General features: G+C 44.9%; 1 long non-coding RNA gene across 1 annotated transcript; it reads left to right on the top strand.

Annotated features, from left to right (window-relative positions):
- Positions 1-2062: 2062 nt before the first annotated feature.
- On the top strand, positions 2063-9471 carry LOC114088887 (uncharacterized). The gene is made up of 3 exons (XR_003582081.3): positions 2063-2217; positions 4198-4388; positions 9123-9471. It is a non-coding gene; the product is annotated as an uncharacterized lncRNA (long non-coding RNA).
- The last annotated feature ends 16436 nt before the right edge of the window (positions 9472-25907 follow it).

Below are 25907 nucleotides of genomic sequence, written 5' to 3'. Positions count from 1 at the left end.
GGGCTGTTCCTTGCAGAGTCTGTTATGGGTCCTGTGGGGAGCAGTCAACGGCCAGCTAAATACTCTTCAATTTGGACAAAACTGGGATTTGGTGTGTTTTCTGAGCGACCTACCCCACAACAGGGTAAAGTCACTGCAATTGGTCAGGCATGCAGCTATTGAAGGGTGACCTGGAATTTGTTAGCAAAAATGGGGAAAAGGATTTGGGAGTCACTTGGGAAGTTCCATTGACAGAACTTGCTGAAGGACTGGAGCTGAAGGCCAAGGAAGATGGACATGTCGTGGAGGGCACTGAGAGTTCAGGTCCGTTGGAACACTTGGGAAAATGGAACGACCCCTAATCTAGGGGAATAAACTAGAGGCTCAGAGAAGTTAACTTGCCATAGTCAAAACCCTTGTGGTAAGTTGACTAATGGTCCCCCTACCCAGATGTCTAAGTTCTAAGTACCAGAACCTATAGGTATGTTACGTTACATGGAAAGGAAATGAACATCACAGATGAAATGAAGATTATTAATCAGTAGTGAGACAGGGAGATTATTCTGGATGATCCACACACATCCAATGGTCTTAGAAGGGTTCCTTAGAAGTAAATGGGTGAGTCAGGGGAGTGAGGGACAGAGTCAGAGGAAAGAGTCAAAGATGCTGTACTTCTGGTTTGAAGATGGAGAATGGAGCCATGACCCAAGGAATGCAGGCATCCTCTAGAAGCTGGAAAAGCCAAGAAACTCTCCCCCGGAGAGCCTCTAGAAGAAACACAGCCCTGCCCACCTGGTGGCTTTAACCCAGCAAGAGCCATTTTAGACAGTGATGTAAACAGAACTCAAAGGCAGAAAGTTTGCATTGTTTTAAGCCACTTAATTTGTAGCAATTTATTGAAGTAGCCATAGAAAACTAATAATATATTCCAATACATCATTAAATGCATCATTCAAGAAATATTTATTGAGAGAACCATGCTGACACTGGGAATGGGTGGTGATCAGGTCTCTGCCTTGTAGAATTCAGGGGCTTGTCTTCTTTTCCTGGTAAGACTCCTTGAAAGGCAGGATCAATCTTAGCTTCCTTCTCATCTCCCACACACTTGATGCATGTCTGAGTACAGCCACGGTTCAGTTCCCTCTCATGGGCTGATTGAACTGTGAGCTCCTGCAAAGACCGTGCTATTTTATAGCTGGGTGACCCTGAGCAAATTACTTCTCAATTTGTGCCCCAGTTTCCTCATCTGTAAAGTGGGGGTATTAATAGTATCAATATTTTAAAGCTGTGAGAATTAAATGTGTTTATTAACATACATAAAATGTCTTGAGCAGTGCCTGGTTTGATATAAACTCTGAATCAGTGGTGGTGATCCTCTCCTCTTTCTTGCCCTAAGGGCTCTGGACAGCAACTGTGAAACACTGGCTCCCTCCTGGTGATTTTCCCAACGTCTGGGGGAAGCACAGTCTTGTCTACAGGATTGCCCTGACAAAGCACCAGACTGGGGAGCTTAAGCTATAGACATTTATTCTTAAGGTTCTGGAGGCTAAAAGGCCAACGCCAAGGTCTGGGTTCTGGTGAGGACCCTTTTTGTGACTTGCAGATGGCCACCTTCTCACTGTGTTCTCAGAAGATGGAGAGAGAGAGGGATTGAGAGATGAGGGGGAGCAGGGGAGGGGCAGAGGAAGGAGGTGGAGCTCTTTTATCTCTTCTTATAGGGATACTAATTCAATCAGATCAGGGCCCCACCCTTATGACCTCAGTTAACCTTAATTGCTTCCTTAAAGCCTCTCCTAATAGAGTCACAGTGGGATTGGGCTTTAATATATGAATTTCAGTACTGACTGAGTACCAGAAATATTATAGGATTATTGACTGTTGATTATATTAATGAGTGTGTGTGTAGAAAAAAAGACTATAAGCAATATGCCCATGATGTAATGTGAACTGCAGCACTTAGATAAACTGCAGAACTTAGATAAACTTAAAATACTGATGTAAAAGTCTACACTGGGGCATACACCCCAGGGCCCACACCCCAGGGCCCACCCAGTTATCAACTGCAAGCACAACTGGGACTTAAACACTAAGAACTAAATGTGGGAATTAAATGTGGGGGCTGGCAGGGCTAACAGGACCCGGACAGAAAGACCAAGATCTCTACCACTATTGTCCCCGCTGCACCAGATACCTCTAGCTCAGATTGAGTTCCAGCAACCAGACTTAAGACACGTCACGGTGAGTGTCTGGGACCCTTGGGTATAGAGTCAGTTAGGACTTAGCATTAGGATGTGTGTCTGAAGTGTGATGAGAATTAATAAAATAGATTTGATTGAGTCTGAGTGTGCCTCAGACTGAGTCTGTAGAAACCGCTCGTGACAGGTAGGGGATACCAAAATTTGGCCCATTGCCTGCAGGGAGCTGATGTAATGGGACTTGAATCCGACTGGGCCCATTCTGTTCTGCAGGGCCAGTGGAGAGTGGGCTGGTTCACTCCATGTGACAAAGATTCTCTGTCTTCCAGGGGAAAACAGATAGGGCCCCAGCCCAGCTTCCAGGTATCCAGGCCCCTACTGCCCCTGAGCCCCCTGCCCACTCACAGTCCCATCTTCTGACTTAGGGCAGAAGAGGCTTGGTGACCTCCCTTTCCCCAGAGGCTCCATCCCTGCTTCTCAAGTCCTATTCTAAGGGGAACCCTGAAGCCTAGACAGTCAGACAGCTTGCCCAGGCACATACAGCATATTGCGGCTGTTTCTGGGGACAGAATTCATATCTCCTTTTGAAGCCAGAATTAGGCAGATAGGCAAGGGTCAGATCCAGAGAATGGAGGACTTGCAATGTTAATTCCTTCAGAGCCCTTTCTCCACTCTATCAAGATAACTTGCCCCTGCTCCAACCTGTTGCTAAAGTAACATATCCTAGGAATTGCCCCTCCTTACAGAAGTTATAAAGTTGTTAACTAATGTGTCCTGGACTGCTCCATCTCCTTCTCACCTTTCGGCCATCCCATGGAGCATCTCCTGGGCCTAGTCACTTATGCAGGAAGGAGAGAGAGAAGGGGAAGAGAGCAGGAGAACAAAGGAAGCCTAGGACATATAAAAAAGGCAGACCGCCTTGCTTCTCAGGATACCAGGACACCAGCTATGGCCCCCTTCTCCCTCCTGGGAGAAGTCTATGTTACCCCTTTTTTAAATAAACCTGCTTTATATGCTTGTCTTGGCATGCTTCTCTAATGTTGTATTTCAATATGTGAGGGAGCAGGACTCGTCACTGGTAACCGGCGGTATTACTTTTTCCTGGAAAAGTGTGGAAGCCATAGGCCAGGCTGCTTTTCCCCTCTCTAGGAGACCATGAGGTGTCGGGGGCCCCCAGCTTCCCTCCCAGATGCTTTGTCATCCAAAGGACCTGGCTCCTGGCTCCTTTGACCTTTGCAAGCGCCTCCAGAAATGTTCAATACCTGAAAAAAGAATGGATTGGACCCAAGAGGCAAAAAGTGAACTGCAAAATCAAAATTAATAAGTGTTTGATTACATGTCTACAAAACATGTCAACTAGTCAACTGCCACTTAACTCCTGGTTGTATCCAAATTAGAATTAATGTGGAGTGTGTATGCAGGCTTAAGAAGATTGATATATTGTGGGGCCTTCAAATTTCAGACTGAATAGTGCATGGAGGTTATAAAGTGACCCTGTCTGTCCTCATCTCTGAATCAGAAAGCTTAAGGGGACAGGAAAGACAAGAGGGAGGCCCAGGGAGGGGCCCAGCTCTACTCCTAAGGTGGGGCTCCTGGATCACCCCTCCATTAAAATTTAAATAATACCCCAGGACAAGCCTTCCAGGACAACAAAGCTATGGCTAAGTTAAAATGATAACCCATCTGAACATGACTGGAGGTTGATTTGGGGGCGGGTTCCCACCTGAATTCCTTGGACCCCCACCTTTCCTGGGCTTAGTCTATCTGTGGATAACTGGAGGTACCACTGGAGAAGTAAATAGTTCCCTTTTACTCATCAACATTCAACAAACATTTTTGCCATGCTTTATGCTAAATGCAGGGGTACAAAGAGAATAATACAGACGCCCTTCTCTCAGGAAGCTTGGTGTCTCGTGGACAATAATTACCTGTATTTGTGCCGTAACCTTTTCTCATTTGATTCTCACAAAAATCCTGGAAGCAGTCAGGAATGTCGTTAGTTTGGTTTTGGCTCTTTTTTCAGTCGAGAAAATGGACTCGGAGAAGACATTCAAGGTGTCTAAGGTGGCAGATACAGAGCCTGGACTGAATGCTGGGCTCCTGTCTCCACCTGCCTGTCTCTCCCTAGTGCCAGGCGGCCTCTCAGTGATGACCTATGAAGGTGGCTGGGCAGCAAGGAAAAGGGTCTAGCTGGGCTGCTGACTACTGGCTTTGGTATGTGCTCTTGGGCTCTGCTGGGCGTCCCTGTGTCCAGGGGGGCAGGGGAGGCTGTTGACTGGTGACTGCTCCATGAGTTCTTCTGTGAACTTCCTAAGTGATCTGGAGCTAATTAGCTATTTATTTCAGCCAAGTCATTACGTTCTCTTTGAACCTTGCTTCCTTTTCCCTGAGTAAAACTGCTCTGGAATCTCTCTGCCTGCTGCAGGCCGAGCGTGCTCCTGGGCTGCATTTGGAACCCACTTTTGTGCTTATCCCCGTGGCCACCACCCCTCCCTCTGCCATCCTCCCTTCTCAGCCACTGCTGCTTTTAGTGGGGGATGGATGGCAATAGCCCACAGCTCTGTCCCAGAAGCACAGGTCCTGCTGTCCTGTCTTCCAAGGTGCTAAATCACCCCTGGTCCCTGCCCCCAGGCCCACTGCAGCTGCTGCTATCTCTGGCATCAAAGCGTCCCCTAGTCATCAGGGCTCTGGGCTCTGCAACAAATCCTTTGTCTCCCGCTTCAATCCCTCTAGAGCTGCTGTTCAATCATCCCCTGGCACCGGGCTTAGCTCTGCTCTAGCCCTCCCTGTTGGCTCTGTCACCCTGATCTCCCTGTCCTGATCCTGCCATCTGCTCCAGTAGCCCCCTCCATGCCCCAAGTCACCTCAGATGAAAACCTACTTCTTCCCGCTGTCGCTATACTTGCTCTCTGTCCCCATCCACCCACCATCATAGCACATTGTACCACCCACTGTGCTTGGCCACTTTCAGACTTTGGAAGAGGCAGAAGTAGTGGGAAGGTGGGGGGGGGTAGGAGGGGAAGCCTCCTCCTTTCGGCCTCCACAATGCACAGGCGCTGGCCAAGGTGGGATGACTTCACCAAAGCCAGATGGGAAAACCCAGAAATCTCTGACCACCATAGCCTATGGCTCTTCTCAACACTTCTTCAGCTCCAAATAGTCAAAAACCCCCAAATGCAGTTTCACCAAAAGACACCTCTCTCTCTAGCTTAGGGCTATGCTATTGGGCCTTGGGAAAAACTCTGCAATTTGAAGGACACCAGCCATCAGCAGTTCTTCAAGATGGCGGCTGGGGCCCACAGGCTGATTCCCTGGAATCCAGTTGCCCCAGCAATGGGAAGGCATCCCATAGGTGCAGAAGATGGGGGCCTGGAGAGTACGGAGGGCCAAGATGTTTGTCACTGTTGCTCTCCAAGCTGTGTCTGCCTGGGGCCTAATGGCCGTTGTGACCTCCTTGCTCTATCTCAAGAGAAGCGACTTTTCTAGAGCATAGGTGGGCAGGTGCTGTGTAGGAAGAGAGCTGGCTATGCAATGCTGCTTTTTGGCAGAAATGGCAAGAGGACTGTAGAAGTGGTACCAACTGCAAATCCAGCCTATTGTCTTGGGGATCTGGGGCACTGTCAGGACATGGAGCACAGAAATAGAGAAATTATCCCCTCGACACTAACCCACACAGCATCTGTGTGGCTAGCTCTTGTATGTGGCAGTGTTTCTAAGACATTTGATGGGCAAGGCTTTACCCTAGAAGCTATCAATCTCAGAGTTAGGATCAGGTCCAACATCTGCCCTTCTTCAGCAGCCTGAGTACAGCTATCTGTTCATGAGTGTCCTAAACCCTTCCTAACTCATTTATATTTTCTGACCATGACACCTCTTAGGGAAACCAGCTTTCTGAATTTATGACCAGCTACAATGATTGACCCTGAAAGCTTCTGATGCTCTCAAAAGGAATCCCTGGTATTAGTGTTTTGGGATTTGGTGAACTATTCTCCATTCTAACTGTTCCAATCCCCATTATATTATATAATTTATTTCAAAGATAAATGTTTCAAAGAGCATACTGCATTTGAAGTAACTTTAAAATATGATCTCATAGTTGGGTGCAGTGGTGCAAGCCTCTAATCCCAGCTAGTGGGAGGCTGAGGCAGGAAGATCTCCAGTTCAAGGCTGGCCTGGGCCACTTAGTGAGACACTATTTCAAAATGCAAAGGTAGCTCAGTGGTAGAGCATCTCTGGGTTCAATCCCTAGTATTGGGGGGAAAAGTCCCATTTTTTCCTCATGTCCTTGTGAGGCAGCAATTATAACTCTCACTTAAAAGATGAGGAACCAATGCAGAGAAGTTGATTTGTCCATTCAATAAGCATAGGGCAAAGACAGCATTGGAGCCCAGGTGTCAAGATGTGCTCAGTGCTTCCTCCAGGATAATCCGGTTACTTCCCAGTCTATGGGAGGGCTAATACAAATTAAAAATAAGAGACTGAATTCAACCTGTTGAAAATATGGGAAGAGACTGCTTCCCTTCTCTTTTTCTCTTTCATAATTTCTTTCTCTGTCCTTTCTAAATGTTTGCCAGTTTTCATCATGGCCAAAAAAAGCCTCGTGCCAGTCTTGCAACTCATGAATGTTTTGGGGATCTGGGAATAGGAAGAGGGACAGTGCTCCCATCTCCCAGCTCTTGAGGGAGGCAAAGAGCCTAACTGGTGGGCGGCCGGCTCCAATGTGCAAAAACTACCACCTGTCAGAAGATGAGAAGTTTGTTTTTCCTCTGGATTAAGTAAAAACGCTGACACAGATTACAGGAAAAGTAATCAGCTCACTTACAGATGAAGTTAGAATGGACCATGTGTTGCCAATGACGCAATGAGTCCTCTTACTTGAGGACTAGGTATTGTTTGTCTTGAGAACATGTGTAGTGGGTTGACTTCTACCACAGGTTTCCAGTCTTCCCAACTTGTCCTCACCCCACCTCCTCCCTCCAAGGCCCCAACTGCCATTTACCTCCATTCCTCAATCTTTTTGGGATGGGGCCTCTGTTCTGAATTAAGCTTGGGTAACCCTGGGGCGGTGCCAAGGATTGAGCCCAGGCCTCATGCATGTTAGGTGAGTCCTCTGTCACTGAACTACACTCTCAACCCATGGGGAGATCAACTTTTAGTGTAGATTTCAGCAGAATAGCATGAGCCCACAGAGTTCCCCACTAATGCTGGTCTCTCTTCAAGGTTTAGGAAATGAAGACACAACTTTGTAATGTGGGGACCTACAGCTGACTCCTGGCTCTCCTGCCAGCCACCCAACAGTCCACTCAAAGCATTCCTGTAACTTGCTTTTGCTGGCCAGTCTGGGATGCTTTGTCTTCCTCTGCCCCCTAGGGAGGCAAGGGCTGGTTCCAAATCCCCTTCCTCCAGGAAGCCATTCATTGCAAGCATTCACATAGGGCCCCTAACCAAAGCCCCATTCTTTTCCTGTTTTGTTGGGTAGTGCCTCCCTGCCAGGTCTGTGGCATGTCCTTTGCAATTGACAAGTTCTTTTAGAACTTGACCCATCTCTGTTTACCTTGTATGCCAACCTGCACCAAGCCCAGGGCCAAACCTAGCCACTTATATTAATTTTCAGACAGGTCCATCCTCAGTATCAAGGAGAGTCTCACTGTCTCAGGTCTTGCGCTGCTCAGCCAGGGTTTCCCAAAGAAGAGGAGCTGGAGGCTTGCAGCTCTTCCTCTTCTGCTGTTTGGGGGTCACCGACCCGTTCTCAGCTAATCAGTGGGTGGAAATGTAGCCATCCCGACTGGGCCACCCGGCGCAGAAGGCCTTAGTGCTCCTCTTCTCTCCCATGAGTAATAAACAGAGTCGTTACCAGGTGCCTCTTGCAGCCTCCTGTACTGGCAGGTTATTTATATGCAAATTTGCCTGTCGGTGGCTGTGGAGGCTCATAAACATGATAACAGCAGTTTCTGTAGGGGCCGGGGACGTGATGGAGGGTGGGAGAAGCCCTCTAGCTTCTGCGGTAGAAGTTAATATGGGATTAGCCACAACCAATTAGATGGTATCAAACCCAAAGGGATCCAGCGGCTTAGCTAAACTGAAGATCGGGCTGAGAGAGGGGGGCGCAGCTGTGAGGAGGACCCAGGGCACTGACAGAGCCTGCCCCTAGGAAGTCAAGCCCAGGGCAATCCCCAGTCAACACCCTTGGAAATGCGCCAAAGTGGGGATCCTGGGTTCAGTGATAGGGGCTTGCCCAGCATGCATGAGGCCCTGAGCTTCGCCCCAACACTAAAAGAAATAAAAAAATTAAACAACCCACCAGAGTAGGGAGGACATTGCCCGGACCCTTTAGATACTGGTGGGGGGCATCTTGGAGGTGTACAGGAATTCTGCTCAACTGGAGAACCGAGTTGTCTGCTTTCATGCCCAGGTGTCTCCACACACACTGGCCTTTTGGCCAGCATGGCCTTCTGCCCAGTTCTCTGCCTGGTCCCTTCCCTGGAAAGCCTTGCTGGGCCTCTCCCCTTTCTGAGGTCCCACAGGACTTTGTAGGATCCTCCAGTATGTCCATTACTGGTGTCTGTCTTCTGCCTAGCCTGCAAGGGCTACATTTTTCTTTGACTCCCTTGTAAATGTGCAGCGTTTGGTGCAAAGTAGAAAACCAATAAATGCTTTTTGAGAGGATGGAAGGGGAACACAAAAAGGAAGCACAAAGATATTTAGGCTCGAGTCCTGACTTGATTGCATTTGTTGTCTTGGGCAAGTTATTTCATGCCGTGGGACTCAGTTTCCTCATCTGTAAAAGGTGATAACACTCCCTCCTCAGACTACCCCACCTACTGCAATTGTAAAGCCTGGCCAGTAGCAGTGTGATCTATTAAGTTAGTTACATTCTCCTGCCGTTGAAAGCAGCTAAGGTCTGGGCACACCAGGACATAAATTGCTTAAGTAACAAAGTGTCTTCAGGTTGTTTTTCAGGAAATATCTCCAGATCCACTCAACCAGCTTGAAACTGACTTTTTGAGAATGGACATGCACAAAAGATACCAATTAGTCTGGTCAATAACCTTTTGATGTCACAAGCTCAAAATTCCTCTTGCAGAACAACGCGGGACATGAAGAGGCATGGCCATCTATGCTTGAAAAAAGGACCCTTAAGCTTCACTTTCTCTCCATCTAACCGACAGGCAGCCTCTTCTCTCTCCCTTTCTATAAATTCCCCCACTGCCAACTGGTCAGAGAAGAAGATTTGAGCTTTGCTTCTGTCCTTTTTGCTAGTCAACCTTGCAATAAAGCTTTTTATTTCCACAAAAAATAGTGTAGTATTGACTTCCATGTGAGTTGGACTGTGAGTCCTTGTTGAGTATATCCACGGACCGCTTCCCTTCTGACCCTTCTAGGACGTCAGGCTATGCGTCAGATATGCTCCTGTCCCTCAGAGGTGTCTACCCCTGGGGAAGGTAATGAGAAAGTATGAACTCCGCAATGAGGAAGTGTCACCGGAAGAGAGCTGTCTCTGAAGAAGAATCCAAGGAGTTCACAGAGACAAGGTGGAACTTGACTCATGACCAGCGGGGCTCTTGGCATATGACAGAAAACAATTTTAGCACGCGCCAGTCAAAGACATAAACAGGCTTATTTAGGAAAGTAGATACATATTCAAGAGCGAATAGATACATATTCAATCTCAAGAAAGACACTCCTTTGGGGGCAAAGTACACCTATTCAAGACTGTGAGCCATCTCCGGAGGTACAGAGCCACAGGTTGGTGTGTGCTGTTATTATTTATAGAGAGGATAGGAGCTGAACTGGGGGTGGCCAAGGCAGTTACACAATTTCCTGCTAAATTCACATGGCCCTTAAGTTACTTCTGCAGACAAGAGCTTAGGTCCAGGGCCAGGGCTGCTTTGCTCAACGGTTCATGGGGTGCTTTCTGCATCTCAGTGGTTCATAGGTCGTTCCTGCATTTCATTGTTTCCTGGGTGCTTCCTTTGAGACTCAGTATCTCTCCCCCTTATTCCCAAATTCCCATCTCAGATGGAGGAAGCTGGGCATACTAAAAAGTAGGGAAGGAGCAGAGAATAGCTTAAAGAATGGGGAAAAGGGACAGAGGCTTCTGAAAGCACCTTTGTTATTGTCAGGGCATTCCCAAGAGGCATTGGGAGTTGAAGAGAGAGAGCTATGAGCAAGGAATCTGGTGGATTGAAGGACCCCGGTCAACAGGTAGGAACCAGCGCCCGCTCTGCCCTTGGCCTTGCGGGGCAGACAAAGGTGATGCTGCCCTCAACTGACTAACAGCCAGGTTCCCACACTCTCTCTGGGAATCCTCCCCTGATGATGCTGGGGTCTGGCTGCCGATGTGCTGTGAGAGTGCATTCTGCTTTGTGGCCCTTGAGTGAGTCTTTACAGGCTCAGAAGGAGCAGGCTGGAAGGAACAGGAGGTCCCAAACGCTGCTTTTACAAATGAGGACGATGAGGCCTGGGAGCTGGGATGGGCTCCACCTCACAGGGCACACTGGGGCCCCACAGGAGCTCACACTGCATCATGCCATCAGTGCAAGGAGTGCACTGCCCCTGCCTGGGCACTGCTGTCACTGGTTAATGTCCAGGCAGGAGAGACCCACAGGGCACTTGGCAGTAGGATGGCCATGAGATTTCCTCCCTCTACCAAGAATGATCCACCTGCCAGTTCCTGGATGGGTAGGAGTCACAGCTCTCTGCTCACAGCTGTTTGCTGCTTGGATCTCTGGGAATTTGCTTTCCTGCTGTTAGAAATGCCGAGATGTTGCAAGGAATCAACATACTTGGAAGCGAGTTGGCAAGGCTAACTTTACTTCTGCAAGAAGGGCTTGCTACTGAACCTGGCTAGCAAGTGCATCTGGGAAGGCCAACCACCTGCTTCTATCCCTAAAGCAGTACTGCCCCTTCCCCTGAGAGGAGGAGCTCAGGGTTACAATCTGCTCAATTAGCTAAATTTAAAATTGGGGAGGGCAAAGATAAAATGACTATTATTGGCTCTTATTTCCCAATTAAGGCTTGATATTATATTTTGAAAACGGACACTTAAGAGCTAAGTGTGTCCTCTCCTCTGTTTGGTGATTGGTCCCACCACCCATCGTCCCATGAGTCAATTTGAAAACTCAGATTCTCTACTCCCTCCTCTCCTTCCCTCATAGCCAACCAGTCCTGAGATAGCCTCTCCTGAAGCCTTGTGTTTATACATCTTATAAACTCTGAGTGCTGTTATTCCCCTCCTTAATTCCTAGCCCTATCTGGACCTAGGCCTTCTAAAACAAAGAGGGAAAAAATCCTGGCTTTTTTTTTTTTTTGCCTCAGAACACATGAAAGTACTGCCAGCTCCCCCCTGTAGTCAGGGAAAGCTCAGTCTTCAGAGATAGAAGGGCTCAGCTCCCCTCCTGGGGTGGGGGGGGGGAGGAGGGGGAGGAGGAGGGGTGGGAATACCTTGCATTCTTTACCAGGAAGCTACAATGGAGAAAGCAAGATACAGCTAGTCTCTCTCTCTCATAGCTATTCTGCCACATGACGCTCTTAACCCCCCCTGCTACAATTCTAAAACAAATCGGATCATGTCTCTTCTCTACTTAAAATCTTTCAATGGCTCCTTGTTGCCCTCTGGTTAAAACACAAGCTCCCTACCACACAAGACTGGATCTGACTGGGATTCACCCAGGGGCTTTGGAAGTGCTGATCCTCTCCCTCCCTCCCTCCCTCCCTCCTTGTGTTGTAGCCAACTGAATTTAATTTGGGGTGTGAGGTGTGAACCCCATGGCATAGAATGCTTCCTGTCACTTGGTTGATTGGACAAGCTGTTTCTTTAGCTGGAAGCACCTTCCACTCGTGGCTTTAACTCTTCTTCCTCCATCAAGATTTGGAGGGTGCATCTGGAGCATAATAAGTGTTAAGCAAATTCCACTCTCTGAGCTGCCCAAGCAATCTAGGATTGGCCCTACAGATGTGTTCAGGGCACCATATAACTGCATTATCCTTGAGGTTTTTAGTATTATTTTGCCTGCACCACAGAACTTGCTCATCAATTTTTATGAGATTCATAGTTTCCTATTTCATCTTTAAAATAATTTGATGGTGGAAGTGTCAATTTAGAGGCAGCCAGGGCAGTAAGAAGCCTTTGTTGCCAGTGAGGAGGTAGGTAGTTCTCCCCATTAGTGTCTCCAAGGACAACTACCGCCTCAGGCCAGCGTGTTGGTGAAGGTCTCCCCAATTCCCAGGACCACACTGAGGTTCCCCACCCTGGATAGTATTGGGCCTGGCTCCAGACATAACTCAGAGGGAGCTGTTAGAACAGCAGTCCTGTCTCCTGGTGCCCAGGCTCATCCAGACCCCAAGAATGGATGTTCAAGAAGTAGGACTAGTGAGCACTTTCCCAAATTCTGTCATTCTTGTCCTGCAGCCCAACTTCCACCCAACCGATGAGGGGCCTGAAGCAGCAGCAGGGAGCATCCCCAGGGAGGGTTCTGGGCTCCTGCTCCAGTGCAGTCAGTAAGCCAAGTGGACCAGAATCCATGGGAGAGGCCCAGGAGGAACAAACAGTCGCGGTCCTTCCTTAGGGACAGACACTGCTGTGGTTGAGAACAGCATCCTTCTTCCTCACATGTTTACAGAGATCAATCTTTCCTTTGGCTCAATTCCTGATCATCTTAATCAATGGGAAGTAGGCCAGAGAGGAAGGCCGTGCCCAAGGCTGAGGATGATTCTGGCAAGTATGACCTCTGTCCTCACTCCTGGAGTTGTGTGTGGGGTTGCCTTGGAGATGAGCCACAGGGTGGCCCCAATATGCCTTATTTTCTGGCCAGCTGACAGCTCTTGCTGCTGGCACTCCAGGGAGCTTGTCACTGTGCAGAAAGAGGTTGCTCCATTTGTCCTCAGTGACAACCCCATTGTCCTGGTACCCCGGTAAAGTCAGCTTGGCTGGTCATGGCTCTGGAACAGCATGGAGTGGCAATCATGTGGTTGGCACTGCCAGGGAGTGAGTGGGAGCTCTGAACTTGAGTTTGTGTAGCGGAGGCGTGGGCGTTGCTGCAGGTGGGCAAGCCGTGGGGATGGGCACTTCAGCAGCCTCTCCAGGAAGCGTTTCTGGGAAGCACATGATGCTTGTCACCCATCAGGACCTCATCCAACAGTGCTCTCTGCATGGCACCCCTGCTCTCTCAGCTCCCAGCATTCACAGCCTTGGAGTCCGTTTTCCCTTCCTTCTCCATAAGTCTCCAGATCAGGTTGGCCACTAGGTCATTTTCATTTCTCCTCAGCCAAATCTTTCAATTGAAGCTGTTTGAACTCTGGGCATCCTCGCTGGCCTCGGGTTTCAGACTCTGTTTCCTGGAATTCACAGAAATGCTCTCACTGAGGCTCAAAAACCTTCAATGTGTGCCTCCTTCCTGGTCATAGAATTGAATGTACTATTAATTTTTTTCTTACCTCTTCACCCTAGTTTTCTTCTCTTGTCAACCCTGGGTACCAATTACCTCATACTGGTAAATTAAAAGCTCCCTTTTAGTCCTCATCCCACGTGACTTTTCCTGAAACTCTGCCCCAGATTTCCAGATATTTCATTTATTGGATAGCTCCTACTCAGTTTCTCAGACCACTCTTTTTCTTTCCTTTTCTTTTCCAGCACTGAGGATCCAACTCAAGGCCTTGTGCTTGCTAGGCAAATACTCTATCACTGAGCTATATCCCCAGCCCTTTTTGTTTTATTTCAAGACAGAGTTTGTTGAGTTGTCTAGGCTGGCCTTGAACTTGTAGATTCTTATGCCTCAGCCTTCTGAGTAGCTGGGATAATAAGTGTGCACCACTGTGTGGCTCCCTGCTTCTTTTCTTCCAGCTCAATTCTTAAATATTGTTATGTTTGGATATGAGCTGTCTCCCAAAAGTTTCTGTGTTAATGCAGAAATATTCAGAGGTGAAATGATGGAATTATGAGAGCTGTTACTTCATCAATCCATCCTAGATTAGATGGACTGACTGGGAGGTAACTGCAGGCAGGTAGGCATGGCTAGAGGTGAGTCACTGGGGTTGTGGCCTGGAATAATGACTACAATGCCCTGCCTCCGTTTGAGCTAGATGGACCTTTCTGACCAATCTAGTATGCAGAGATGATGTCTGCATTTCTTGGAGTTATTTCCCTGAAGGGAAAGAGCTGGTCCTTCCCTTTCCCTTTCTTCTGGCTGGAATCTTCCCTGAGACACGCCACCACGACCACCCCGCTTCCTGATCGCCATGAGCAGAGCAGTGGTCTTCTGCCACACCTTTCCACCCTTCCACCATGTTGTTCTGCCTCTCCTTGGGCCCAGAGCAATGGAGTTCAAGGACTGAGCCTCTGAAACCATGATCCAAAATAGATTTTTCTTCCTCTAAGTTGTTGTCAAGTATTTTGATCACAGTGACAAAAACCTAATTAATACCAGTATCAATGTCCTCCAAATTCTGATCCTTGGAGCTTTCTTCTCCCTTTATGTGCCTTCTCCTTGGGTGGTCTTATTCAGCTCCAGAGCCTCCGTCACTACCTATCTGATAAATCTATATCTTTAATCTAGGCAGTGGTCTCTAAGGGGGCATGTGCCCAATGATCTTTTGAGGTACAAGAAGACAGAATTATGTTTGTTTTAATCTAAAAAGTAAAAAAAAAATAAGTTTTATAACTAGTTAATATACATATTGACATGCCTGTTAATTATAAACAAATACATTTATAGTCAAGGGTATGTTTTTTAAAAATACTTTACTGACAGGAATGTGTGGTGGGGACTCCTAGCTGTCTTGGAATATTCATTCTCCCTTCTTTCATAATAATAGAAATAAATTGTGCTCCTGGCTGATTGGAATAATGACTATATTGAGCTAGATGGACCTTTCTGACCAATTTCTAGGATGCAGAGGTGATGTCTGCATTTCTTGGGGTTATTTCCCTGAAGGGAAAGAGCTGGTCCTTCCCTTGCCTTTTCTTCTGGCTGGAATGCAGGCAGTATCAAGACATCTTGGACTATGCACATGCAAAAGACAGGAACCTGGCCCCTTGGCCCCTTAGGAAACCACACAGGCTCTACACATATGAGAACAAAACCTTATCTTGTTAAGCCACTATGACTTTGGGGTTTGGGAACAACGACTGAATCTGTATCCTATCAAATATAAGATGTATGGAGTAACTTGGTCTAGATTTCTCTTCTGAGCTTACAACCCATACACGACGCACCAGGCATCTAGAAATCTCCACCCATGGCATCGGAAGTACAAGATGTCTGAAGCAGAGCCTATTTTATCCTCCCTCCTACCACAATCTGCTCCTCCCTTATCCCTGCAGGGGCTCACTGCACCATTTTCAGTAGGCACGGTTCCCTGATAATTCCCACATAGATGCATGCTCAGCTGCTGACATGCTTAGAAGGCTAGGACCCCTTCGGAGTGACCACACACACACACACACACCTGTGAAAAACAACTTAGAGGAGGAAAGGTTTATTTTGGCTCATGGTTTCAAAGATGTTAGTCCATGGTTGGCTCCAAGGCAGAAACATCATGGAGGATGGGTGTAAAAAAGGAAAAGTTTCTCAGCTCAGAGCAACTGGAAGCAGAGAGAGGAGTAAAAGAGAGAGGATAGGGACAAGATATAATCCCCAAGGACATGTCTGCAGTGACCTACTGCCTCCAACTGAGCCCTACCACCTACACTTCCTAACACCTCCAGTAGTCCAGTCAACTGTCAATGGATTCATCCATTGTTGAGGTCAGAACCCTCTTACTTTCCAAAGCCCCACCTTGGGACATTGCTGCACTGGGGACCAGGACCTCAACACACAAGTCTTTATGGGACACTTCATATCCCAAACATAACAATGAGCTATTTAAAAAAAAATTGGACTTTTATTTTGAGGTAATTGTAGATTCACATGCAGTTGTAATGCACCTTCACCCCATGTCTCTAATGGTAACATCTTGCAAAACTATAGCATAAGTTGAAAAGTTTATTTTTGCTCCACTGAATTGCTTTCATGTTTTTGTCAAAATCAGATGAATAAATGTGTGGGTCTAATTTTCATCAGAAGGATAAGTGTGTGGATCTAATTCTGGTCCATTAATTTAAATTTCTGTTCCTCTCACAATACATCAGTCTTAATTATTATAGCTGTATAGCAAATCTTGAAATTGGATAGATTGCTTCTTCTCATTTTAATTCTTTTTTAAAAAAATTTTTGGAGAGAATTAATATCTTTCCTAAGTCAAATCTCCCAATCCATGAATACTTTATTTTTCCATTTATAGTTATCAGTAGGTGTGTCCAGTGCGTGTTTTGTTGTATTTACAACCAAGCAATTTTTTTTTGTTATGGTAAATGGTTTTGTATTTTTAAATTTTGGTGTCTACGTGTGCATTCATTCTTCCATAGTTAAGCATAATGTAGGCTGAGGAGTCTTTGGTAGATGTTCTTTATCAAGTTGAGGACATCTTCCTTTATTCTTATTTATCTGAAAGTTTTTTCCCCTTTGTCTTTAATGGATACTGAATTTTGTCAAATGCTTTTGCTGCATCTGCATCACTTGAAAGATCTTTCTTTTTCAGCCTCCCGCCCCCATACAACTGGTGCTAACGTTTACTTAAACCAGTAGTAGAATTATCCAGTAAAGTCATCTGGGCCTAGAGATTTCTCTTTGGATGAGTTTTAAAATTTAAATTTAGCCAGGCGTGGGCGCACACACTTGTAATCCCAGTGGTTTGGGAGGCTAAGGCAGGAGGATCAAAAATTCAAAGCCAGCCTCAGCAACTTAGGAAGGCCCTAAGCAACTTAGCAAGACCCTGTCTCAAAGTAAAAAGGGCTGGGAATGGGGCTTAGTGGTTAAGCCCCTTTAGGTTCAATCTCTGGTACCAAAAACAAACAAACAAACAAATAAAAGTAAAAATATAAAATTATGAATTCAAGAGGTATAGAAATTATTTAAATGCAATTCTTACTGCATCTGGGTGAACTGTGATGACTCGTGTTTTCCAAGAAATTGATTCCTTTTATTCCTGATACTGCAATTCGTGACCTTCCTTTTTCTCCCTCTCTCTCTCCCTATCTGTTGTCAGTCAACCTTATTGATCTTTTCGAGTGCTGCTCTTTTTTTTTCATTGATTTTCTCTATTATCTTTTTCTTTTTGGTGTTATTACTTTTGCTCTGTTTTGCATTATTTCCTTCTTTGGGTTTACTTTCTCTTCTTTTCTAGATTTTTGAGGGAGGAACTTAGATTAAAGGATTTGAGACTTTTCCTTTTATCTAACACATGTTTTTAGTGCTAAGAGCATTTTCCTCAGTATCCCTTTAGCACATTTTTATATGCTGTTCAGTCTTGTGCCCTATAGAGCTACTTGGATAAATGATAGACTGTGTATTCGGCAATAGTCCCAAAGACTGTAACATATTGTCCTATTTTCTAAAAGTATACTCTATAATGTGTTCACATAACAAAATAGTGCAACATTTTTTCTCAGAATGTATCACCATCATTAAGGAAAATATTATTGTATTTTCATTTTCATTCAATTTAATGCATTTTTTAAAATTTGCTTTGACACTACCTCTTTGACCCATTGTTTAGAAGTGTGTTGTTTAATTTTCAAATGTTTGGAGATTTCCCTGCTATTTTTCTGTTATTAATTTCCATTGTAATTGGAAAATATGCTCTGTATGTTTTCAATTCTTTTAAACTATATTCTGTTCAATTCTTGTTAGGTTTGTTGTATGGCCTAGGATATGGGCCATCTTGATATATGACCTATCAGAACTTGAAAAAAACGTGTTTTCTGCTATTGCTGGGTGGGATGATCTATTAAAGTAGATTTACATCATTTACCCCTCCCCTGGTTATGAATGTCTTAAATATTTTCTCTTTATACAGTTAGAATCACATCAGAGACTATTATAATTTTTTGCTTCTACCACAAAACATAATTTAGATAACCCAAGAGAAAAAGGAAGGTTCTACCATGTCAACCCATATTTTTGCTGTTCCTTTTCCTTTCTGATGTTTCAAGTTTCCTTCTATTATCTTTTCCTTTCTGTTTAAGAACTTCTGATAGCCATTCTTTAGGGTAGGTGTTTATGACAAATTCTCTTCGTGTTTCCTTATTATAGAATGTCCTGATTTTTCTTTCATTCCCAAAGGCTACTTGTCTGCCTATAGGATTCTGGGTTACAGTGCTTGTCTTTCAGCACTTGAAAAATATTGTTCTATTTCCTTCTGTCCTCCATGGTTTCATATAAGAAATCTGCTGTAATGCAGTAGTTTCTGCCTACAGGTAAATTGCCTTCCTTCCTTTCTTTTTTCCTTTTTTTAAAGAGCAGGTTATGTTTTATTATTATTATTTTAAAATTTTTATTTTAATTTGTTATATATGACAGCAGAATGTATTACAATTCATATTACATACAGGTAAATTGTCTTTCTATAGGTAAATTGTCCCTTTTTCACCCCTAATTGATTTTAAGATGTGTTTTCTTTGTCTTTAGTTTTTGTTAGTTTAATTATGATATGTCATTATGTGGGTTTCTTTTTTTAAAATATTCTTTTAGTTGTAGATGGTCACAATACCTTTATTTCATTTTTTTATTTTTAGGTGGTGCTGAGGATCGAACCCAGTGCCTCATATGTGCAAGGTAAGCGCTCTACCACTGGGCCACAATCCCAGCCCCTTTATATGGATTTCTTTGAGTTTATTCTGTTTGGAGTTCACAATCCTTGAATCTGTAGGCTGATGTCTCTTGCTAAGTTCCAAAAGTGTCCAACCATTATTTCCTTGAAAACTTCTCAACCTCATTTATCTTCTTCTAGAATTCTGATAATGTGATTAGGTCTTTTATTATAGTCCCACAGGTCCCTGGGGCTGCATTTATGTTTTTAAAAATCTGTTTTTTCTATTGTTCATGTGGATAATTTTTATTTCCTATCTTCCAGCTCACTTTTTTTTTCTCCTCTTCATTCTTCTGTTGAACCCATCCACTGGGTTTTCATTTTCATTATTACGTTTTTCTATTCAAACATTTCCACTGGGTTGTTCCTTACATGTGTTCTTTCTTTGCTGATACTATATTTTAATTTGTTTTAAGTTTGTTTATAATCGTTCACTGAAATATTTTCTTAAAATATCATGGCTACTTTAAATTTTTGTCAGGTAATCCAAATAGCCCCATCCTTTTGGTGTTGCATTAATTGATTATAATTATATAGTTCAGTTTGAGATTTTCCTGGTTCTTGGTACAACAAATTATTTCAATTGAAACCTGGACACTTTCATATTATGGGATTCTGGGCCTTATTTGAATCTTGTTTATTTATTGTTACTGTCAGGTGCAGGTAGCAGTCTCTAATCCCTACTCAGCCTTTGTTGAGACTTGATTTGAGATGCTGGCTCCCTGTTTTGCTGGACAATGATGGGAATTTCAGATTCCCAGGTGGTCTGCATTGACAACACAGTGGGTGTGTCCTTGTTACTAATGGACAGTGGGGAGAGTCCTGACTCTCCACCAGACCTCCTCTAGTACCACCCCAGAGGAGAAGAAGAAAGGCACTTCATTACTGTTGGGTGGGGATGGAAGTCCATGGTTCCCCATGTCCTCTCCCATGACACTGTGTGATGGTGGTGGTCCCTATGTGATCTCCCTTGTGATCCCATGGGATGGCTGGTGGTGGGCTTGTAGGCGGGTTGTAAGACTCAGCTTTCACCTCAGCAGCAGAGTTGGAGTACTTGGTTACTACTTTACAAGGGTGGAAGTCAAGGTTCCTCACTCAAACCTTTTTTGGCATAAGTGAGAATGGGGCCATGTTTTTTCTGTGGCATTTGCAGTAGAGATGTTATTGTCTAAAAGTTGTTGTCTTACTGGAGACAGCAGGCTTCTGTCGGTGTTTTAAGGTTGCTTCAAGTCTGGGATATATGAGGTAAAAAATGAAACCTGGAGAACTCACCACTGTCTCATTGCTTGGGTCCTGAGGTCCCTGGAAAATCTATCTTCTCTTTATGTTTCAGAGTCTTAAATTTGCTTTACATATAATTTTCAAGGTTTTCAGTTGTACTTAGTGAGAAAACAGAGAAAAGTACATCTACTCTCTTTTCCAGAAGCAAAAGCCTCCCTACTATATTTTTAACAGCTTAATTGAGATATAATTCATATGCAAAACAATTCACATATTTAAAGAGTACAATTCAGTGGATTAGTGCATTCATAGATGATCGCTGCAATAAATCTCAGAACATTTTTATTACTCCCAGAAGAAAACTTAAACACACCCCCACCCACACACAGTCTTCCAGTTCTAGGTAACTGTAAATCTACTTCCTGTCTCTGTAGATTTGCCTATCCTGGACATTTCATTCAAGTGGAGTCATGCAATATGTGGTCCTTTATGATTGGTTTCTTTCACTTGGCATAATGTTTTCCGAGTTTCTCCATGTCACAGCATGTATCAGTACTTCATTTCTTTTTGTTGCTGAATATTATTCCGTGGTAAGGATATACCACATTTTATCTTTTCACAATCAGCTGATGAATGGAAACATTTGGGCTGTTTATGCCTTTTGCTGCTATGAATAATGCTCTGAGCATTTCTGTCCAAGTTGTTGTTGAACATATGCTTTTATTTCTCTTGTATAAATACCTAGGAATGGAATTGCCAGATCATATGGTAACCAAGTCTCCCCATGCCAGACTGCCAGCCTGCTTCCCAAAGTGGCTGCTTCATTTTCATTCCCACCAGCAATGTATGAGGGCTGCAAATTCTCCACATCCTTGCCAATGCCGGTTATTATCGCTCTTTGATTACAGCCATCCTAGTGTTATTTCATTTGTGGTTTTGATCTGCATTGTATTGATGACTAATGATGCTGAGCATCTTTCCTTGTGATTATTTTCCATTTGTGTGTCTTCTTTGGAAAACAGTCTATTTTGAGCCTTTGCCCATTTTTAAATTAGAAAATTTTATTTGTCTCATTATTATTGTTTTAATAACTCTTTATATGTTCTAGATACAAGTCCCTTATCAGAACATGATTTGCAAGGATTTTCTTCATTTTGTGGATCATAGTTATACTATCTTATTGGTGTTCTTTGAAGCATAAATGTTTTAATTGATGATATCCAATGGATCTATTTTTTTCATTGGTTGATTGTGCTAAAAAGCACTCTCTAATCCAAGACCAGAAAGATTAATGCCAATGTTTTCTTCTAGGAGTTTTATAGTTTTAGCTCTTACATTTAGGCCTTTAATTTGAGTTAATTCTGGCATATGTTGTGAGGTAGTGATCTGAGTTCATGCTTTTGCATGTAGATGCCCATTAGCTCCAGCACCATAGTCTTGGCATCCGTGTTGAAAAATCACCTAAGGTGAGTGCTTATTAAATGCGAGGACTTACTTCCAGATTCTCAATTCTATTTCATTAATTTATGTCTTCTCCTCCTCCTCCTCCTCCTTCCTTTTTTGTACTGGAGCTGGAACCCAGAGGCACTTTCCCACTGAGCCACATCCCCAGACCTTTTTTATTTTTTTTATTTTGAGACGGGGCCTTGCTATGTTGCCCAGGCTGGCCTTGAATTTGCCATCCTCCTGTCTCAGCACCTTGGGTGACTGGGATCACAGTGTGTGCCACCATGCCCAGAGATTTACATATTCTTATGAAGCTCCTTCAGACAGGAGCCAGGCCTTATTCTTTTCATACCCCTGGTTTCCTTTGGGTCTGGATAAATATAGGTAAATATGGGTATATTAGTCTGCTAGGGCTGATACAACGAAACACAACACCCTGGGTGGCTTAAACAGCAGAAACTTATTTTCTCAGTTTTGGAGGCTGAAGTCCAGATCAAGGTCCAGTAGGTTTGGTTTCTCCTGTGGCCTCTTTCCTCACCTGCAGGTGGCGGCCTTCTTGCTATGTCCTCACATGGCCTTTTCTCTGTGTGTATATCCCCAATACCTCTTCTTCTTCCTATAAGGACACTAATCCTTTGGGTCAGGGCCTCTCCCCACCTGCCTTAACATTCATTAAAGTCCCTATCTCCAAACATAGGCACATTGGAGGTTAGTTTTCAACATACAAATTTGGGGAACACCCTTCTGTTCATAACACTAGGTCTTGTGTGTTGAGCTGAACAGAAGACAGGAGCACTTAAAACTGTGTGACGCTGGCGAGGGCTGACAGGCAGAGATGAGCTTCAGCTGCTCACAGTGCAGCAGGGTGTCTCTGGAAAGTGTGGGCCAGTCCGGGAACTTAGCCTGACTTCCTCAGATCAAGCGAGGGCCTGGCAGGGACGTGAGGCCTGTTGAGTGTTGTGAGTGGAGGTGGTGGGAGGGAGAAGCTGAGGGGAAGGTCTCCCGTGAGGGTGGAGGGAGATGGGTAGGAGTGTTCTGTGTGTGCTCAGATGGAGAGGGTGTGCAGGGAAACCTGCTCCCTGGCTCCTGAGCAGGCTGAGGACCTGCTGGCTGTGCTTTCCTTGTAGTGATTTCTGCCTGTTGTTTTTGAACAATGGCTGTGAATGTGCGTGCGTAGGGCTGGCATGACAGGTCCAGCCTCACAGAGACTGGAAAAACACCTGCAGCTCCCCACCCAGGTGAGGCTCCTTTGCTGAGAGGGACTGATGGCAGAAGACACCCAGCGTCTCTGTCGCACTTTGGCATGCCTTTAGGCTGTTAACGATCCACTCTGCGCTTTGCCGGTGACCTGGGTCGGTGGCACCTGTGTAAGTAACTCACTGAGGTGCACTTCACCATCTTGATTGTAGAGATGGGAAATGCTTGCCTCCAGCTCACTAAGCCATGGGCTTTTAGGGAGCCTCAGCATCTAGTCTCAAAGGACTGGGGATGGGAAGTTTCTGGGGGTGGCTACTGGCGAGTATGAGTTGAACCTGAGCAGAAGGAAAGATTTGGAGTAAGGAGCCTCCAATCTTCTCAAAGTAGGCCAAGTGTGTATGATTACTCCAGGTGGAGGCCCAGGAAGCCTTCTTGCCATGCATCAATATCAGAGGGCTCAGGAGTAAGCAACCATAATAGTTTCCATTGATCAGGATTAACTGTCTTTAGGAAGTTTAAATCAGAGGTGGGAATAGAGTCAGGCAGGAAGGAGGGCGGGAGAAGTGAGCTGGGAAAGCTTCATTCAGCCCATCCCAGTGGAGAGAGAGCAAATCCTGGAAACTGGGGGTTGTGTGGGCATCAAAGCCAGTTTCCTCTGCCCAATTCATTGTGCTGTTAATGTCATATGCTCTGGGATATGGAGGTGGCTGCAGGCTGGTATCCCAGAGGAGCTGCACTGACCACCTTCTGCATCCTGCTGGAAGTTGGGAGCTCTCTTGGACCAATTTCTTCCTCCCTCCCTTACTGCAGTGCTGAGTTATTTACAACCGTCTCCCAGTGAACAGCCCTCAGCTGTGGGGAGGACACTTCAGATGCTCGGATCCTTCACCTGCACCTCCTTGTCCTCCTCTGGCACATGATTCTGGGGCCACAAGCCCTAGGGATGCTATCCTATGTGTCTTTCCACATTCCACTACATGCAGTATCTTCTCCAGGCCCCATAGCAAACCTGCATGTGAGGCATGGAGGGCCCGCTCACTGGTCTTAGCAAGTTGGTAATGCTGTGAGGACCAGACCTCAGGGGTCTGGAGGCTCGGTTTCTTTTTCCAGTATAGCTCATTCCTGAAACAAAATGACTGCTCAAGTGCCCCCTGCCCATTTTCCCTCATTACTCTTTCCCTTCACTTCCCCTGACCATTAAAAGTGTCTAGCAGGGATTTCTAAGAATCGTGGAGAGATGTCTGGAGAGAGTCCCCTTGGCAAACTTTTTTTTAGGTGTCTAAAATTCAAAATAGTGTTCCTGTAGCTTGGAGGGACAGCAATATACAAGACTGGTTGGCTCAAACGACAGACATCTATTTTCTCACAGTTCTGTAGTGTGGAAAGTCAGATCAAGGTGCCTGCCAATTCCCTTTCTGCTGGGCTCTCTTCCTGGCTTGCGGACAAGCCATATTCTCCCTGGGTCCTCACACTTTTCTTTTTCTTATAAGGCCAAAGTCCTATAAGACCGGGGCCCCACTTTTATGACCTCTTTTAGCCTGATTGCCTCCTAAGGCCTGTCTCCAAATATATTTACACTGGGGGCTACCGCTTCAACATATGAACTTGGGGGTCTAAAGGGAGGACACATTCAGTCCAAAGCTATACAAAACAAATACCCCAAAACTCAGTAGCTTAAAACGAGCAATATGTATTACCACAGAGTTTCTGTGACTCAAGGATCCTGGCACTCCTTCTCCTTGTCAGTGATCCAGGCACAGGTCGGGTGGGAGCCTTTGCCTCAAAGTCTCTCATAGGTTGCAGTTGAGTGGTTGGCGGGGGCTGGGGTCTCATCTGAAGGCTTAACTGGGGTGGGGGAGATCTGGTGATGGGTAGGACTTTTCCCCTTGCTAGCTGGGATCTCCACAGGGGAGTTAGTTTCCTGCAGGGTGAAGAGACAGACAGAGAAAAACTCAAGACAGAACCTGCAGTTTTAAAATAATCTAATCTCTGAACTGGTGTCTGCTGTATTCTCTTCACTAGAAGCCAGTCACAAAATTCAGCTCACACTCAAGGAGACGGCTGATACACGGGTGTGAATACGAGAGACATCTTGTCTACTATAAAAGTATTCTTGCCAACTTTTTTAAAAAAATATTTATTTAGTTGTAGATGAACATGCAGTATCTTTATTTATTTTTTTTTATGTGGTGCTGAGGATCGAACCTAGCGCCTCACACTTTTGAAGCAAGCACTTTACCACTGACCTATAGCCCCAGCCCCAAGCTAACTTTTTTTCTTTCTTTTTTTTTGGGGGGGGGGTACTGGGGATTGAACTCAGGGATTGAACTCAGTTTTACCACTGAGTTAGCTCCTCAGTCCTTTTTATTTTTAATTTTGAGACAGAGTCTCACTAGGTTACTGAGGGCTTTGCTAAATTGCCAAGGCTGGCCTCAAATTTACAGTCTTCCTTGGTCTCTGGAGCTACTGGTATTACAAGCATGAGCCACCATGCCTGGTTTGCCAACAAACTTGGACTTGATTGTTGATCACACTCAAGATCTAACATCCAGTCTACAGGAAATTCAGGACGTAAAGTAACAAGTTAAATAGCACCACAGGGAAATAATCAGAAAGTGGGAATTTCTTAAGTCCACCAGTTTGACCTTTTCAACAAAATCAATGTCATGACGGGGGTGTGGGGGGCAGAGACTGGTGGAGGGACCATTTAATTTTAATTTTAATTTTATATGACAGTGGAATGCATTACAATTCTTATTACTCATATAGAGCACAATTTTTCATATCTCTGGTTGTATACATAATATATTCATACCAATTCGTGTCTTCATACCTGTACTTTGGATAATAATGATCATCACATTCCACCATCATTAATAACCCCATGTCCTGTCCCTTCCCCTCCAACCCTTCTGCCCTATCTAGAGTTCATCTATTCCTCCCATGCTCTTGCTCCCTACCCCACTATGAATCAGCCTCCTTATATCAAAAACAAACAAACAAACAAACAAAACAACAACAACAACAACAAAAAAAACATTCAGCCTTGGGTTTTGGGGGATTGGCTAACTTCACTTAGCATTATCTTCTCTAACTCCATCCATTTACCTGCAAATGCCATGATTTTATTCTCTTTTATTGCTGAATAATATTCCATTGTGTATATATGCCACATTTTTTTGT

The sequence above is a fragment of the Marmota flaviventris genome, chromosome 9 (genome assembly GCF_047511675.1).
Source record: "Marmota flaviventris isolate mMarFla1 chromosome 9, mMarFla1.hap1, whole genome shotgun sequence".
In the NCBI taxonomy this organism is placed as follows: domain Eukaryota; kingdom Metazoa; phylum Chordata; class Mammalia; order Rodentia; family Sciuridae; genus Marmota; species Marmota flaviventris.
The sequence above is the reverse complement of the archived record's forward strand: the minus strand, read 5'-3'. Positions and strand labels throughout refer to the sequence as shown.